Genomic DNA, 8,961 nt, shown 5'->3' on the forward strand with positions numbered 1-8,961 from the left:
GGTGTTCTTTTCAGATGATCTCAGGTAAACTATTCAATTGTGAGATAAAAATGAAATAAATTCCACATTCCTTATGAGTAATGTCTATGCTATCTAGTCTCACTTTAATTATTTTTCCTTTGGTATTTCTTCCTGATCATTACAAATATAGCTCAAGTGCAAATGCAAAGCATATATTTCTTTATACCCTTTTCTTATTTGTTGAAATTTCTAAATTTTCTTATTAAAACTAAAATGTCCTAGACTCTTTATATTACTATTAACATTTATCCATTGTTCCTATGAAAAATATTCCAACTCATAAGAACATCATATCTTCTATTGTCCAGTGTTAACTAGCTGCTAAGTAATTCTTATATCTGCATGAGAAGAAATGCCATTCAGTTTTGAATTACTCCTGAAAAAAAAGTATAACCTAAGTATTATTACATAAATTTAATAACTCTTAAGAGGCTGCAGAAATAATGAGATGCCTTTTCATATCATGTTATTGAGCCTGTATTGTTTAAATGAGTGCAATACGTTGGTGGGGGGAAGATTAATTAATGAATATTTATAAGAGGTAATTACAATAATAATTTGTTTGTGACTTACAGATTTTAGTTTGATACTAAACTAATCATTATGGTGAAGCAATTAATAGAAAACATTCATATCTGAAACTCCCATGAGGATATTAGAAATGTGTCAGAATGATGGAGGGGTGTCACTTTCCAAGTTAAAACCAACTTCTATGACATATATTAAGGGTGGAAAGAGAACATCTAGTTCATTCTCCTACATTTTAGGGAAGAGAACCAGATTTATAAATCAAACCTCAAATCAAAAGAATCTCTCTCTCTTTTTTCTTTAAAAGGAACCTCAGCAGAAATATACAGAACAATTCTATTATTTGCCCAACACAATGTCTTAACAATCTTATATAGCAAGGGTATCCAGATCCCCCAGATTTTTGGATTGGGTGAAAGAGGAGAATCTTTGCCTTAAATATTATCTAACCTTAATCAATGATTAAACCACTGATGGCTTTGGAGGGGAGAATGAGGCAAATGATCTTGCATAGCACTCCCTCACTTAAATCCAATTCACTGGCATATCATGGCATCACTTCCCTGATGCCATGGTCCTCTTTGAGAATAAAGGTCAAATAGCAAGCAAGAGTATATGGCAAAGTCTTATGAAGAAGTATCTAGTTCTCTCCTCAGTAGGAATTAAAAGTTATTTGTCTTTTCTGTGAAACATATTTATATACTTAAAGATTTGATTAAATTATGTGTTAATTTTCTTATCTCCTATTTAGAAAATCTCATGTGCTTGAAATTTTAATGCCATAAATTTATTTTCAGATCCTTTAAACATATTTTCAAGGATAGTGGTGATCTATGATTCAAAACCATATATCATCACTGTAAGAATATTAATATTTTCCAAAATATGCCTTTTTAGGGATAAGTTTAGAGTCATTAAAGAACTCTACAATTTCTCTTATTGATTTAGAGCTTGAAGGAATCATAATGATCATGCTATTCAATTCCATCATTTTATAATGGAGAAAACTAAAGTTCAGGAGGAAAAAAAAGTCATATGGATAAAACTCCTCTCAAAGAGGTAAGATTTGAACTCTGTTCTCTAAATACAAATCCATGGCTTTTTTTTCCTTTTTCCTTTTTTTTTTTTTTTCCTGAGGCTATTGGGGTTAAGCGACTTGCCCAGGGTCACACACAGGGTTAACTGTCCAAGGCCAGATATAAACTCATATCTTCCTGACTTTAGATCTGGTGCTCCATACACTACACAAATTAGCTGCCCCATCCATTGTTTTCTTCATACTACATCACTGGTTTTAATAAAACTAAAACATCTCTTAAATCTGAAATTCAAAACTGTAGAGGGCTGCAGATAGTGGAGGAATTCTGAAAAAGAAAAGATTTCTAATGTTCCTCTTAAAGGACCAATTACAGATACATCCAAACATAACATTTGTGCTGTATACTCTCATAACTTAACTATAAAGAGTATAGTCAGAACTCCTTTTCAGTCCACTCAGCACACTGAATTGTATGCAGTCATGCTAGTTGTTAATTATAAAATAGCCCTACTATGTGTCAAATGTATGTTGCTGCTGCTCTTACTCCAGTAAGAAAAGCATTTCCAAAAATTATGTTGTTAAATGTAACAACATACATTACATGGATGATATCTTGGAGTGTGTAACTGAGGAGCAAATGTTAGAAGCATGTTTACAAAAGACCATAGAAACACTAAGGATATAAGCATATATATAAGCATACAGCTCCAGAAAAAATTTAAAGACACACTCCTTTTTTAACATTTAGGATATGAAGTATATCCTAAGACTCTTACAGTACAAAAAATTTCTTTAAGAACAGAGAAGTTGAACGCATTAAATGACTTTCAGAAATTGATAGGAGATACCCAATGGATGCATCCAGTGTTAGGCTTAACTACCTATTAATTACAACCATTATATGACATTTTAAGGGGAGATATTGCTTTAAACTCACCACATCAGCTTACAAAAGAAGCTCAAGAGACTTTGAGAGAAGTTGAACTGATTTTATCCAATGTGGTTGGAAGAGTTACTCAAAAACCCTTGGAAATATCAGTTTTTGCTACAAAAGAGGCACCCACAGCAGTCCTACATCAAGGAGACAGTGTGATAGAGTGGGTAAATCTCCCAGGACAACCAGAACAAATCCTTATTCCTTACCTAGTGCTTGTGACTAGAATGTTATTAAAGGCTATTATGTGAGTAGTACAATTATTTGGAATAAGATCTTACAAGATATATACCTTTTACATCAATGAATAAATTAATGTATGATGTGAAACCATCCTAGAGTGGCAAATTTTATTAGCCACAGCTCCAAATTTTACACATGGGTGTCCATTAAAGATATCCCTGCTTCTACATAATTGGTGATAGATTTTTGAAGAAAAGGTTTATAAGGTTCTTCTTAAAGGACCAACTATCTTTACAGATGCATCCAAACATAACATTTGTGCTGTATACTCTCATGACTTAACTATAAAGACAGTAGTCAGCACTCCTTTTCAGTCTACTCAGCAGAATGAGCTGTATGCAATCAGGCTAGCTCTTACTTATGATCCAGGAGATGTAAATATAATATCTGATTTAGCCTATTCAGTAGGTGTGGTAAAAAGAATTGCCACAGCCCAAATAAAATTTGTAGTTTCTAATATATATCATCTCTTTAAGAAACTTCAAGAGCAAGTGAGAAAGCATCCAGGTAAGATTTATATCTTGCATGTCCACTCTCATAGTGAACTTCCAGATCCTATTTTTTAATGGAAATTCAAAGACATATAGCCTTCTAACCATGTTACCCAATATTCCTTTATTTCTGGCACCCAAGAATCTCATTCTAAATATCATCAGGCTGCTCCAGCTTTACATTTGCAATTTGGAAAAAGAAAAAGCTAGGAACACAGTAAAAGCTGTACAGCTTGTTTTCCTTTCCATGCTCCTACCTCATGATTTGAGACCCAATGGAATTTGACAAATGGATGTGACCCATTATACATCTTTTGGTCGACTGTCTTTCATACATGTTGAACCAGACACCTTTTCAGGATTTACTTTTGCAATACCAGAAGCAAAAGAGACAGACTGAGTGGTCATTGAATTCCTTATACAAGGTTTTGCAATTGTGGGTGTGCCTCAAGCAATAAAAATAGATAATGGACCTTCATATACTTCTAAACATTTTGCACACTTTTGTGCACAGTATCAGATTTTACACACCATTGGCATACCTTATAATCCTAAAGGGCAGGCAATAGTAGAGAGAAGAAACAGAGACATCAAGATGTTCCTCAAAAAAAGGGGGGAGCCACAGGTAACCCTAGAGATATAATAATTTTTTTTTTTATTTTTGATAGAGATGCACTGGCTCTGGCAGACAGGTTTCAAAACATGCTGGAAGGGCAGTGTCCAGTGCAAGCAACCCCACTATCTTTATCTAATCGCCAAGTAATGTGAAGAGATCCAGAAAGTGTTGAATGGAAGAGACCAGATCAGTTAACTGCTTGGGGTAGAGGGGTTGCTTGTATCTCTTCAGATGGAGAAGGAATCAGATGGGTGTCAATGAGCCATATTCACCTTGTCTATCAGAAAGAGACATAAAAAGAGAACAGCTTTGAAACAAAGAAGAAGACCCAAAATATCTGGTGGTTCCATCTCTGACTACATGTGCCACTAAAAGAGCATGGCTGTTAACCCATGTGTATGGCAATTGACTCATGAACATCAAAAAATTATTGAGACTGTTGCAGAACTTCAAAACCTGCAGGAATCATTGGATTCCCTGACATGTAAAGTGATGTCACTTCACATAGATCGGTTTTGGACTACCTTTTGACTGCTGAAGGAAGTATATGTGTGATTGTTATTTACATATCCTCCTTCTAGGACTTATGGGCATGAATAATTCCTCATGTTGATTCATGTTATTTGTTACATCACTACTAAGCCTGTGTTATATTACCATGTGCTTGTGTAATACTTTCCATGCTGATGGATTTATGTATACCTGTTTCAACTAAAACAAAAGAAAGTGGGAGATGTAGAAGGCTGCAGATAGTGGGGGAACTCTGGGTAAGGTATAAGGCCTTGAGGAAACCTGCTGACATTGTCTGGTTTGGCTCCCCATTTCCCTTTGGTGTTCTTACCTCCCTTCCTGAGAAGTCAGGGAGCGTGTGACCACCTGTGTTCTACTTGAAGCAAGGGATACTTACAGCAGGGTGCTTATAGTTAGCACTTATTCAGTATGATTGATGAGATAATGGTTCTCTAGTTGGCACATACTTAGTGTGCTGTAATGATGTAATCATACTGAGGTAGTTAAGGGCTGAGAGGACTGGAAAGGAGAGACTTCATATTTGACCACCATCCTGGGGACTCTCCTGCCTCCTTTACTCCCACACTAAGATCAAGGCAGATGCCGAGATCCTCTAGAGAGCTAGTCCATACACTACATTTTGGTCCCCAAACAGGGAACTCCAGAAGGACACTACACAAAACCTTTATGACATTAGCACAAATATGTAAGATTGAGTCATTTCCCCAAAACAAATACTTCAGTGGTCTAAATAGGAAGTATTTTAAAAAAACATATAAGCTATCATCAAATTCTGTTTAATAGAATTTTAAGTTTTATTAATAATAGTTTTGATAATTTTTATCCAATGTAAAATGATAATGACAATATAACAACATTTATATATGTTGATATCATAATTTCTTTCTTCATACTTTTTCAGGACTACATTTAATATTTTTTAATTTTTTCTTTTCCACTTAATTTTTTTTTACTCTTTTCTCTAATTCTCAGAAGCAGCATTTGAGTATTTTTCCTTTATAAATCTTTAGAATAATGCCAATTGAATTTTTATCTTCCCCACACTAGTGTAATGTGGCCAATAACATTTAATACCGCCAAATTATAATTTCTTTTGTATATTCAATATTTATTTATATTTATATAAGTTCTGCATTTTTGATAGGCATTTTCAAACTTTACTAATATTTTGTTATTCTCATAATTAATTTCTATCCGATATTGTTCATTATTTATCCAATTTGAGATCATTAACATGTAGAATTTTTGAAATAATATCAAATGGATTTTTATGGATTTACTTATATTTTTAACAAAGTAGTATTTCAGTGTTTCATGTTTTCATAGATTGTTTCTGTAAAAAAAAATTTAAAAACTAAGTCTACATATTAATCTATGTAGGTTTTCCAAAGTCTAGCATAAATAAACAGAGAAGTCCAATCGTACTGGTACTACTAAGACCTAACTAATGACAAATTTATGATAGTTCATGAAATATATATGAATACAATATTGTACTCATTTCTTGGTGTCTTCCCTATGCTTCTGTAGTGATAGTGAAAAAGCAATAGAAAAGGAATTAGAAAGCGCTCCAAATCCTGGAGGTTTTAGACAGTCTAAAATATAAAATTAGCTATTAGTATTGGAAATGTAAGAAGTTCACCAGTCAATATAATAAACATATTAGTTGAATGGAAATAATGTTAGAAGTATTGAGTCATAAATCTTAACATGCACATTATAAACAAAAGTAGAAGTCAGGTAGATGCAAAGTTGACTCAAAAGTTCACAAGTAAACAAATACAGTATCTATTGGTTTTCATCTTGTCGTGTTTGCAGAGAGAATAAAACAAACAATATACTTACAGGAAATCCCTTGCCATCACATAATCGAGTACAAATTAATGTAATTTTCAAAAAGACTACCATGAAAATAATAACAATTCATATGCCAGCATACGTTGCAGAGAAGAAAGTAGTAAAACATATGCAAAAATAAGCTAAACTACTATCAAATCATGAAATATTTTAAGGCGTGGTGGTAATAGTCAGGTAATATGTAAAATATACTATAACAAAAGATTAGGAATAAAAAAAAAATAAGAGGAGAAAAATGCTTATAGAATGTAGAGAAGGCAATTACTTATTGAGGTAAAATTTGAAATAAGGTTTTGCTGATTTTATCAAGCCCAACACTATATTCCTTATGCTAGTCTGACTCTTGATCTTCTAAACTATGTAGATAAAGTAGACAAAATGCCAGTTAAAAAATAAAATCATTTATAAAATCCCATAAAGGATAAATTTTGAAGATTGTAACCATCTGAAAAATCAGTAAAAAGTGCTGGAGGATCATATAAATTTATTGAAGACTTGGCAAATGAGTCATTTAATAAAAATCATATGAAAGAAATTCAAGAGTGAATATACAAACAAGACAAAACACAGGAAAAAATGAAAAGAAAAATAAATCTGTCAAGATTTCATCATTATGATATCTTCTCTGCCAACCATTCCAAAATCATAAATTACATCTGGTAATTATATTTGATGATTAACAAATCACTATTCCAAATCACACCAAATCATCAAATTAGCAAATGTCTTTGTCACTAATGTGTTATATGTGAAACTATCACTTAATAAAACAAATAGAAGAGTATCTGTTCTATATGAAATATAAATGGAGAAAGTATATAATTTTGAGAATGCTCTAATAGTAACAGATTAAATTTTGCTGAGTGCCAACACATTAAGATGTTGCAGAACCTTCAAAATACAGTTTTAGCTGGATCTTCCACCCAACCATCCAGTTCACCCAGGCCATTTTAACATCTACGTAGCTTCATTGACCTGCTATTCTCAATTGTAAGGTAATATAATTAACAGTATGTGATATGAATAATAATGATAATATCAATTAAATATAATAATAGTTAGTTTAAATAGTGTTTTAAGGTCTGCAAACTGCTTTACATACATATTATCACAATTGATTCTCATAATTACGTTCTGAGGAAAAGTCTGTAAAATTTTGTACATGAGAAAACCAAATTGAGAAAAAAGATTAAATAACTTGACTGGGAGAACACAGTCAGTAAGTCTCTGAGGAAAGATTTAAACTTACGTCTTCCTTACTCCTGTCTAGCACTTCATTGAAGTATCTAAATACCTAATCCACTCATTTTTGAACTCTTACCCTGAGATCTCAAACTAGTATATTTATGACTAAATGTGTAAAAACCATCCTATTTAGTCTATATAGTGGACCAATTATGAAGTTTTTGTAATCATGTGAATGTTATATAAAGAGGCCATGACTGAATATGATGGCATTATGAGTAAAAAGTAGTAGTCAGATATGAGAGATTCTAAAGAGGTAGAAACTGAAAGATTTATATTGACTTGATATGTGAGGAATGTGAGAATTAAAATTTTGGGATAGTATCAAGGTATCAAACATAGAAAACCAGAAAAATTGCTGTGTCTTTAAAAGCAATAGGGTGGTTCGGGTATGGAGTGTATTTTGGGGAAGATATCATGAGCTCTATTTTGGACATGAATTTGAAATGTCTCTATGACAATAAGTAAGTACCTGTTGATGTGGAACTGAAATTCAAAGGGGTGACTACAGATGGCTATATAGATAATTTAGTCACCTACAAGGAGACAATAATTAAACCAATGGTAGTTGATGAGATCACAAAGAGACAAATATTTAATTTAACTATCCAAAGTGAAAGAAAACTACATATATAAAAATATTTATTGCTGATAATAAGATGTTCAATTGGGCAGAAACAAATATTTCGTTCATTGAGGGAATTGTGGGAATTGAGTAAACTATACTAACTCCATCTTGTGATTTAATTCTGGATCTTCTTCAGTTCTCTTTCTATTCAATTATGGACCTAGTTTAATTTCTTTTTTGTGAAAAATGTATTCTAATGTGTGAATTGTGAGAAAATTTTTATTGTATTATTTGAAACTAGCTTTACATGCCCAGGGAGCTGAAAGCCTATATTTGCTGCTTAGATTACCTTACCTATGGACAGAGGTTATGCTGACCACAAACAAAGTTAGATTTAAAGATTGATGCAAGGAGTTTTCTCACAATTATACATCTCAAGCAACCCATGTATTTTATTTGAAGACTGGCCCTATTTTGGGACCAGTCAATAAGTTATTGTTTTGTGTTTCTTTAATTGATCATGGATATTTGGGGAAAATAGGATACTTCTGCATTTGATTTCAGGGATTTCACCTGTTAGTTTATCCCTAATTTTCTAACTTGGAAAGAACCTAATAATTCCTTCAATTAGAAATCGGATTGCTAATTTTGATTTTACCCTGTTAATTGTTTTCTTTTAAAAACATGGTCTTATTTTATTATTTTTAATGCATAAAAAAATCTGTGACCCCTTGTATTTAGAGCCCATTGCCAAGTCAGGGAAGGCCTGGTCCTGATTTTTATGCAATTGATAAGCAGTGATTAATAAATTGATATTCTCAGAAGCTAGAACCTTTGTTTCTACAGTCATTTCATTTTTCTATCTGCCACATCTTCATATGTATATCT

Source organism: Sarcophilus harrisii, chromosome 3 (assembly GCF_902635505.1).
Source record: "Sarcophilus harrisii chromosome 3, mSarHar1.11, whole genome shotgun sequence".
Lineage (NCBI taxonomy): Eukaryota > Metazoa > Chordata > Mammalia > Dasyuromorphia > Dasyuridae > Sarcophilus > Sarcophilus harrisii.